The 9858-nt window shown below is 42.9% G+C and overlaps 1 long non-coding RNA gene and 9 other non-coding genes across 13 annotated transcripts in view; all 10 read right to left on the reverse strand.

Annotated features, from left to right (window-relative positions):
• The window catches only part of LOC112107365, a 16366-nt gene extending 6599 nt beyond the window's left edge, over positions 1–9767 (reverse strand). The window contains exons 1-8 of one of the 4 annotated variants that reach the window (XR_003369958.2): positions 9714–9766; positions 7914–7961; positions 7448–7476; positions 7095–7140; positions 6597–6625; positions 5249–5371; positions 3631–3656; positions 2876–2918 (exon numbers count right to left, since the gene is read on the reverse strand). This is a non-coding gene — a long non-coding RNA (uncharacterized LOC112107365). Of the gene's footprint in view, positions 1–2875; positions 2919–3630; positions 3657–5248; positions 5372–6596; positions 6626–7094; positions 7141–7447; positions 7477–7913; positions 7962–9713 lie in introns of all 4 variants that reach the window. The other 3 variants (XR_002908169.3, XR_002908167.3, XR_003899867.1) reach the window with 3 other exon arrangements.
• LOC113407332 lies at positions 585–652 on the reverse strand. Its single transcript, XR_003369970.1, has one exon. It is a non-coding gene; the product is annotated as a small nucleolar RNA SNORD75 (small nucleolar RNA).
• LOC113407326 lies at positions 2134–2209 on the reverse strand. Its single transcript, XR_003369965.1, has one exon. It is a non-coding gene; the product is annotated as a small nucleolar RNA SNORD47 (small nucleolar RNA).
• On the reverse strand, positions 2422–2485 carry LOC113407331. The gene has a single exon (XR_003369969.1). It is a non-coding gene; the product is annotated as a small nucleolar RNA SNORD78 (small nucleolar RNA).
• On the reverse strand, positions 2995–3059 carry LOC113407328. Its single transcript, XR_003369967.1, has one exon. It is a non-coding gene; the product is annotated as a small nucleolar RNA SNORD44 (small nucleolar RNA).
• LOC112107443 lies at positions 6283–6367 on the reverse strand. Its single transcript, XR_002908177.1, has one exon. It is a non-coding gene; the product is annotated as a small nucleolar RNA snR60/Z15/Z230/Z193/J17 (small nucleolar RNA).
• Positions 6700–6783, reverse strand: LOC112107442. The gene has a single exon (XR_002908176.1). It is a non-coding gene; the product is annotated as a small nucleolar RNA snR60/Z15/Z230/Z193/J17 (small nucleolar RNA).
• Positions 7211–7292, reverse strand: LOC112107440. Its single transcript, XR_002908174.1, has one exon. It is a non-coding gene; the product is annotated as a small nucleolar RNA SNORD24 (small nucleolar RNA).
• Positions 7555–7621, reverse strand: LOC112107446. Its single transcript, XR_002908180.1, has one exon. It is a non-coding gene; the product is annotated as a small nucleolar RNA SNORD75 (small nucleolar RNA).
• Positions 8420–8497, reverse strand: LOC112107450. The gene has a single exon (XR_002908184.1). It is a non-coding gene; the product is annotated as a small nucleolar RNA SNORD74 (small nucleolar RNA).
• Positions 9768–9858: the final 91 nt, after the last annotated feature.

Raw genomic sequence — 9858 nt, forward strand, 5'->3', positions numbered from 1 at the left:
GTTCTCAAACTGGGGGTGAGGTCATGAGGTTGTTACATGAGAGGTTGTGAGCTGTCAGCCTCCACCCCCAAACCCTGCTTTGCCTCCAGCATTTATAATAGTGTTAAATATTTGAACATGTGTTTTTAACTTATAAGGGGGGGGGTTGCACTCAGGCTTGTGTGTGAAAGGGGTCACCAATTCAAAAAGTTAGAGAACTAGTGATCTAGCCCAATATCCTGTTTTCCGACAGTGCCCAATGGCAGGTGCTTCAGAGGGAATGAACAGAACAGATAATCAAGTGATTCATCTGCAGTCACCAATTCCCAGCTTCTGGCAACTGTCCAGAGCTAACTCTAAAAAGCAGAGCAGCTCATAATGGCTGCAAACACTTTATTCAAGGCACATATCTAGCATAGTGTGTGCTTCCACTGTCAGCCAGGGAACCAGAGCAAAGACTCTACTCCAAGTTCAAGTGAAGAGTTACCTCAGCAAAGTGATCCTTTTTCCAGGAGTGCGCTCCAGCCCTGGAGGGGAAAAAAAAAAAAAATTCAAATGTTACATGTCATTCTTTGCTCTGCCTGCAGACATACTACTAGTTTCAAAGCCTCAGAGTGAAGTTTTCAGAAATCCGTTCTGTCCACTACTCTTATAATCCAAGTCATCACAGGCTTCAATTCTAGCCACAAGCCAAGTGACACTGTTTGTTCAGTTGTAAAGGAAAGCACGGGGGAAGGTAACCTCTATCATACAGCTGCAAGGGAGGCATCCTAGATATGCAGTTAGTAGATTTTAATGTGGATTCCAAGTGCAGTGAATCGACTCAGTCTGGTTTCACAGCTAGAATCCTCTCTGAACATTTACATTTTGCAGGTACTGGAGGAATAGTCTCGTACTAATCAGACACCAATATCAATGTTGGCGAATTTGCACCTATATATGACTCTTGCAGACAACGAGTCATCACTGTGGTCCAGTGGCTAGGGCCCAGGAGACCAAGGTTCTGCACAGATGTGTACTATGCAGTTTTAATCATTTCATCCCATGAAATACTCTGCTGCAAGAATTGCCATCACCATTTCGCAGAGTGACCCAAAGTGCTATAGTAGGAATTTAAGCTTTTTGTAAGTTACTCCCATGTTGCTTCTGTGGTATCATAGTGTTAAAGTGGGTGCAGGAGGCATATTCAAAACAGAAGAAAATTTAGGAGCATCTCAAGATGGGTAAGTCCCACCTTACAAGCCTATTAACATTTTTCGTGAGTGCTCTGTGTTGGCCCCCCCTCTGCTCTCATTTAAGTTAATGGGAGTTTACCCCCACTGACTATAGTGAGAACAGTGCTGGGCTAAAACTGAGGTTTTTTTTGAAAGCCCCAGTATCTTACAACTGGAACAAGGGCTTGCTCCTTAATTGTTTAGAGGCGCACCTACCACACATCTCCGCATTCTTGAAAGTGTTAGTGTTTGACAGTAGTACACATCTGTATCTAGGATCAGAGTTTAAAACTATAGTATTTAAGTGAAGCCACTGAGCTTCATACAAGCACAACAACGAAAGGTTGGTTCCATCACACAATGCAGTTACTTTTACAGGATTAAAACCCAGCTGGTTTTGCCACATATAACCCAAAAGGAACAGAATAAGATACAAACCTCTCACTTGAAATGCTGTCCTGATCATCCATCATCTTCTAATATTAACGCTTATGGGGGAAAAGAAAGTTGTTTTAAAGTGTACTATAACATGAATTAGTAACCCAAACTAGCTAGACTATAACCCGCTCGACTAGATTTCCTCGATCTACAGTGTGGAAGACTACCAGAAGTGATCAAGTGAAGTATGAACCAGCTTTTAAAAAGCTTTGTTAATTTAATCATTTAAGGGGGTGAACAGATCATTCCTTGGCCCATCCTAAGCAGTAGAGGTTTCAGACCCCATCATCTGAGAGGTATTCATCCAGACATAAGTGTCATTTAAACTGGTACCCTTTAGAGCAAAAGGGACAAGTTAAAGTATTCTAACAGTTGAGAAGCCACAATACACTCCATGTATTCAGTACATTTTTAAAATCCCTTCCACTCCAAGCTTCTGGGCCAGTCATTGTTAGAGGACACACTGCCTTTCCCATTTCGAACTCTGACAGAGCAAGAATGTAACCTCAGAGTAAATGGAACGGAAAGGAGTAATATCACGGACATTCATTTGGCAGAATCTAATTTCATCACTGGTTACAACAATGCTCCTACTAGCTACAAGTTAACAACTTATTGGTCTAAACAAAAATACATACTCACCCAAATTTAGTCAAGACAGGGCCAGGACCTAACAAGCAGAAGTGAGAGCATTAGTTTCTTTTTGACAGCTCTCCAGGAGTAAAAAGGAAGCAATTCTGCATAAAGTAAAACAGTGTGTCTTCATTTCTGTATTACTTCATTTACAGGGTCTTTCAGTAATGAAGTAGTCCACATACTGATTTCAGGTCAGACATTTGTCAACATCATTATAAACCCTGTAGGAGACAGCTGCTATGTGTATTAGCCTACAACATTCCACGATTCCCTAGAACACAAGTCTTCAAAATCCACTGTGGCTGTTTATCCACAGGTCTCAAAACAAAGCATTAAGTCTCTGGTGAAGCACTACCTTGGATTATCCTTAAGTGAGCCCTGCAGGCTAACAGTACCTGAAATCTTGTGGCAGAAAAGGAAAAAGGACAAGCCAGGAAACCTCACAGGAATTCTACATTAAGAACTTTAGTATGATTTCCACTATAATGCATGAGACCCTTAGATGCCAGCACCTGGACACCAGACTGTAGCAGGGAACCGAACTATTTATTACATTATGTCAATAGCGAAGTTAAAACCAAAGCAAAACTAGCAGACTGATGACTTACCACTGCTAATAACAGCACTCTGTACATCCAAGTCACCCCAGTCCTGGAATGAAGCAGAGTGTCAGGACAACCCAGAGACAACCAACCATGAAACAGGAAAATCCAAGCCAGATGCCTGAAATCAGATAGAGCTAATTACAGACCTCCATGATTGAGTCAGTCTATTTGCATCTCATCATACAGGCTGCTTGTATGGACTGGGCAACAAACTGTTTTTAACTAAAATCTGTGTGGTGGGGATAGGCTGTGGTGGAGTATCAGATGAGAAACGGTTCTCTCATGTCAATGGGAGCTGTACATGTTTGCTACACTAGGCAAGTTGCCACCAAGAGTCTGTGGCACCTTATAGACTAACAGATGTATTGGAGCATAAGCTTTCATGGGTGAATACCCACTTCGGGCGTCAGACGCCCGAAGTGAGTATTCACCCATGAAAGCTTATGCTCCAATACATCTGTTAGTCTATAAGGTGCCACAGGACTCTGTTGCTTTTTACAGATCCAGACTAACACGGCTACCCCTCTGATACTAGGTAAGTTGTTAGTGTTGGGCCCTCTGCCAGTTCGACCCCCCATCCCTCTACTATTTTAGGATGTGATGTGCAATAAGCAACCAGCATTGATATTTCTATATACTTTAACAGATCCTCTGATTATAGCTAGAACCTTATTATTTTAGAGGCATACTCTAGACCCATCCCTTTCCCACCTCTAGTTACTCTAGTATTCCCATGAAGTTAAAAATACAGTACTTACAGGATACCCAAGCACCCTCTGGAAGCCTGCAAGAGAAAGCTGGTATTAGCTGGAGCTCATAATAAGCTGCTATAGTATTTAATTATTATACAACTGTATCAGTGTTTAGTCAATTTTATCCTCATTAGGATCAGAGACCTGATTCATCATCATCTACAGTACACAGACAGCCTGTTTTCCATTACACATGACATCCTCCTCTCTAACCTAGGAGATGGGTACTTGCCTAAGAATCCTGCACCAATCCTATTAGACTCTCAAGGAGCTCTTTATTTTACTGCCCCCTTCCTGGGTACATCTCCTCACTGATGAAGTAACTCAGGTGATCAGCAGTTGGGTCTGAGCACCCAGGTTGGCTTAGCCTGGGTGCAAGCAGCCAGACTGCAAAGCCATATCTTAGTTACTGGTCCACACTGGTGCTGCATCCACTTGTGTGTTGCTAGGACTTTTGGGTGCATATCCCATGGCTATGATTTGCTCAGTGAGCTGTCTGAGAACTTGCCTGTCCTGAGCACACAGGGTAGAAGTTATGGGAAGGCACTGGATGGTTATCAGCACTCAGCTGATTTAGCTGAGTCTTGACTGCAAAGCAAGGAGATAAGCAGCACTCAGGCGTTAGCTGGCCTGTCCCAGGGTATACACTAGCTTGAGTGTAAAGTACCACCACTCAGGCCACAGGTGGACAGTGAACAGTTAGGGTCTTACTCAGGTGTGGCCCCTAAGTTAACTCTGCAGTGAAGACGACAAGTCTGGAGGCCTAGATCACATCAGCCCACCACCCAAATAAAGGTGGACAGGGCTCTCTCTGGAGCAAACCCTGACTAACTTAACAGCTTCTTGCATCTGCCAGTGCCACCTCTTAGTCTTATGGATAGAGATTTTAAAAACCAGACAGTTCCCACAATTAGTCAATAGCATGTTAAACTTCTAATGTTATTACAATTACAGCAGGATAAAAAAGTACTCTGCATTTGGCAATCTAATTAAACCTAGTTGCCAGATTAAAATACTGGTGTGGCCGCTTACCCTAAAGCTACGCCTGCTGCAATGTAAAGCAGAGGTTGTATACCATATGACTGTACAATGCAAATCAGCTTTCTAAAAACATTAACCTACCAGGGATTGTCTAGGCACCATAGACAGTCCCTGTTCTGAACTGCTTACGTTTTCAACAGACAGGCCAGAGAAAGTTATTCTCCATCCATAAAATGAAGAAACAAGGCATTGGGAGATGAAGCAAATTACCCAATACTGAAGGAGTGTGTGGCAAAGCCAAGAATTAAACCCAGTACTCCAAGTCATGGTTCAGTCTTAGGATTTCTGCCCCCCGTAGAGCAGGTTTAATACTATAAGAATATTCATTGTACACATTTGAAGAATCCTAGTGAAAATTGTCTAATAGGATCAGATGCTATTAGCTCAACCTTACATACTACATTTCTTGTTTGTTCCATATATTTTCCCCTTCCTGGCTTCACTTTGAAAGGTCTAAGGTTTCCTACTGCCAACATTCAAACTCAATCAATAGGACAGAAGCAAGAGTAAAGCAGATTCAATAGGTGACTGCAGGACAGTGTGAAATATGTATTTACACTAGAAGTGTGTCCTCCAAAGTTACCTTTGTATGAAGTGTCCTGTGCTTTACTCTCCCTGCAAACATTATGGAACTGTGTTCAAATTGGAATTTTTATCTCCATACATCAGGCAGGTGGTCATCCGAAGCCAATCTATTTAACACAGCCTGTAAAGAAGAGATATTTATGGTACCCATACCACTAGTTATTTATTATTATTTGTATTACTGGAACACTTAGGAGCAATCATGGACAAAGACCAATTTTCTGCAAGGCTCTGTACAGACAGAACAAAGACTGTCTCTCCCCCAAAGAACTAACAATGTAAGAATAAAACAAAACAAAACAAACAAAACAGATGGAAGACAGACCTGGGGCGTGAGGGGGACGACCACAAAAACAATACGGTCAGCAGGGTACCAGCATGTTAGACACTTAGGCTGGGTCTACACCTAAAACAAAAGTCAACAGAACTACATCACTCAGGTCTGTGAAATTAAGTAGACCTAACTCCCAGCGCAGATGCAGCTAGATTGACAAAAAAAGATTCTGTCAACTTAATCCACCTCAGAAGCGGTGGTTATCTACAAAAGATTTTTCTACCAACGTAGAACACGCTGTAGTGTAGACATACTTAAGTGTCTTATCTTGAAGTGCTTAGATAGCATAGTAACATTACAAATCTAACTGTTCTGGTTTAATGGGCAAAACAGACTGGAGAAGTGGCTTTACATAGCATTTCCTGTAAAGCTACTGCACATCCATTGACTTAAGTGTATTAAACCAAGCTATTTGATCTAATGCGTTTTAGGATCAATAGTATCCAAGCACAAAAATAAGTTCTACACCAAGTTATCCCTAATATAGTCTGTGCTTCACCTTTTCTAGGTTTGTGGGAACTGACTCTCCCCCTTTTGAGAGTTTCTCTCTAATCCAGTTACTAGAGACTAGCAAAAAAAGAAATTTTGCCGTAAGCCAGCCAGTCTTCAGAGCACTTTTTGGTAGACAAAGGGAGAGCACATTTATGACCTGAGCTTTCCTTGTGAACTAGCTGCCAGAGTAAGTCACAAGCAACTGGAGGATGCATCAGATAGGAGCAAGAGACAGTACAGCATGTTCTTCACAGACCATCTGCTGAACTATGTTATTATCATATACAGCCTCCACTGGAGAGAAGAGAGAACAGCAGTTGAAAATACAGAGCAAGTCAAGTTACTTCCTAGTTTACTTCTAAATTTGTCTGAGGTGCATGAAAGACTTGGGCAGCCCAAAAATAAGCCACTTCTTTAGAGTTGATTTCTTCCCTAGACACTATCTACTAGCCAAACATCACTTTTAATCAGCAGTTTTGGCCAGAGGAACAACCTGCCCAGGTCAAAATTAATGACTTACCTTTCATCATCAGGATTCATCTTCCAGGCCTATATGAAGAGAAAAGGAAAAATTAGGCACCATTACCATTACTAATATGTATCGGGGAGGATCACATGATAGCCAGATACATCAGATAGGAGCGAAAGACAAAGCTTGTGTTCGTCACTGTGCATTCTGCTGAACTATGTTGTCATCACTGTATCGGCTTTGGTGAGACTGGTTCTAAGCTATTTTTCTAATAAGGAGTTTGGTTTAGTTAGTGTGATCTACCAAAAGGCAGGAGTGGCTCTGAATGAAAAGATGCTCTAGAGACAGCTACTCAACCGGAGAAGACAATCCAAGAAACTGAGTAATAGCAAGAGTTAGAATTGTTCTGATGTATTAAGCAGACACAGAACTCTAAACATCTTCCATAACCATCCTTGTCATTGCACTCCCTCAGCTCCATGAAGGAAGGAGAAACCCATTAATGGGCCATGGATATGTTTTTCCAAGAGGAGTTATTCTGTTTCTTACCGGAGAATCTTCCTTCTATGGGGCTTCCAACTTCCTCCATTAAAACCTGAGAAAAGAGAGGAGAGTTATGAAACAGGTTCAGACATCAATAGATGAAACTGTTCCCAACAGTGTTGTGCCTCAGTTTGAAATACAGGTGGTTGAGAGCTCTCATCATTCTCTTGTCAAGAGTAGCAAATAAGTGTCATCATTGTGGCACAAGGGGAAAGTCTGGTATTTAGCTGCTGGAAATATTTAGCTAGCGTACTGATCGGATTAAAAAAATAAGGCCTCTAGACCGTAATTTACATTTAGTTATCTTTAAGTAACTTTGTCCCTCATTTATGATGCAAAAAATTAAAAAATGATTTTACCTTAGCAAGTGGCATCAGGTCTCTGTCTGCTAACAAAAGAAACAAAGAAACCAAATCAAGCATTGGTAAAACAAAGTCTGAGATCAAAGATAACAGGCACTGAATAAAGCCTCAGAATAGAGTTCTCAGAAATCACTTCTGTCCACTACTCTTATCTTTAAAGCATCATTGGCTGTTCAGTTTAATAGCGCAGTCTTTCACTTCAAAACCTTTTGTTATAGGCCTATCTGAAGTGATTGTCCTATTGCCCATGCAGCCATAGAAGATGGCCAATTAAGAGCAACGTGCTATATAAACAGCTACTGGACGATTCATGGAGCAACACTAGCCCTGCACCTCCTGAGAGATCAGCAGGCACTCCAGATTTCTTGAAAATAGTCAAGCCAGACATTTTCAAGTGGATCTGTACTAGGCCAGATAGTACTTTTTCTCCAATTAAACCCTACAGTTAGAAAGCAGTACCTACCAGTTTTGTAGTTACCAGCGAGGGAAGAACTTGCTTGATGTATCATGGCTAAAAACAGAAGATATAATGTATATGTTACATAATTCCCTCAGTTTCAGAAAAAAGCCTACCTAGATAGTCTGAAAATTTTATGTCAGGTTGACAAAAGGTGCAAGACTAATACGACTCCAAAGCAATTATTCCAGAACAGCTACAGCACACACTACTACAAATTCATTTAAACCTGTTCTATAGGCACTATTGTTAGATCTCAGACTATTAAAAGGGCCAGTTAATGCCAACGAGATAATTTTTTTGCAATAAGAAAATACAGGCGCCCCCCCCCCCCCCAAGTGGGACACTAATGATTACCCACCATTCCTTCTACAATGCAATTATAACTTTATAGAGGCACCTAGTTACACTCAGGCAATCACGAATACAATTTGATTTTGCCTGTCTAAACTGGACTAGAACATACTACCTCCAAACTATTTATGCCATTGCACAGCAATGAATATACCCCATGTCCAGCTCAGAGATGTTGGTATTCATCATACTCTCAGATGTCCCTACCAACATGGTTTTCATCATGTGCACGTACATGGAGGGCAAGTTGCACTGAGACATGACACTATCCCATTAAAAAAAGGAAATCTGGGACCTGTTAACTATTACTAAGGAAAAACCATGCTTGTACAAAGACTTGCTTGCTCTCCTACTACTGAAGATAGCATTACACTAGGAAAGATTCAACACTTTCCACCACGTGTTCTCATGTTCATATATTCTTTCCAACTTACTCTAAGGGCATTTCCACCCTCCAACTACACTGATGCTACATCTTTCCAGTTCTATCTCCACCTTCACTATACAGACTGGAAGAAAGACCAATCCCTCCTCAAGCTACTTCCTATTGAGAAGCTACCAATGGGCACACAAGCTATGGCAAGATCTGTTAATCTACTACGAGCTTACATAGGACTCTACACATCACTATAAAATGCAGGAACAGGGCCACAACGCTATTTTTGATCTAGTCCTACAAGTTGCTGGTTGGTAGAGTTCAGGCCTAAAAATTCTGTGTCTGAACAGCTTTAGGAAAAGCAATGGGCTGCGTTGAGAGTCAGGGACTGTGACACACACACACCAGACTTGCTTTGGCAGGTCTACTAGCAGGCGTTTTTCATTTGCAGCAACATAAAACATTTTGAATGGAGGTGCAGACCCCTCTGAAAATCTTAGGCATCACCTGCGAACCATACGTTGAAAACCACTACACTAGAGTCACTTGATACTCTGCTGAAGACCCTCCCAGACCGGAGATGTTAAGGGCAGAGTCCAACTCACCTAGCACTACACCACGTGCAACCCCATAGTCCAATCCCAAACCCTACAATGCAGGGCCTCTGATGCCCACAAAGTCGGCGCCTACCAAAGCCACCCCTACGCCAACTTAGAAAAGCGCAAGGGCACTACAACCCTCAGTATGCAACGTTCCTCCTTCAGCGAGGCCGACGGGGGGCAGCGCTGCACGCTGGGGGAGGGGCCCTGTGGTGCGCCGACCTGGCCAGAGCTCACGGGCCACGAGTCCCCCATTAACATCAATGAAGCCACCTAAGCTTCGCGCCTCACGAGGAGCAGGAGCCCACACACGGGGGGGGGGGGGGGGCTGGACAATCCACCTCCATCCTCCTCAGCCCGCACCCATCGGCGGCAAAGCCCCTCCGAGAGGGGGGCCACACCGCGTCGGGACCGCGATGGAGTCGGCATTGATCAGCATCGAGCCGCCAGAGAGGCCTAAACGCGCGCGATACTCACCCAACCGCCAGACCACTGTAGTGCACGCACCAGCTCAGCAAAAGGGAAGAAGGAGGCGGTGCCACCGGTATATATGTCCGCCTCGAAACGCTGTCACGTGACAGTGCAGCGGCAATCATGGTCCCCGCAAAACTATTCTCATAGG

Source organism: Terrapene carolina, unplaced genomic scaffold (genome assembly GCF_002925995.2).
Source record: "Terrapene carolina triunguis isolate 2854851 unplaced genomic scaffold, T_m_triunguis-2.0 Scaffold210, whole genome shotgun sequence".
NCBI lineage: Eukaryota > Metazoa > Chordata > Testudines > Emydidae > Terrapene > Terrapene triunguis.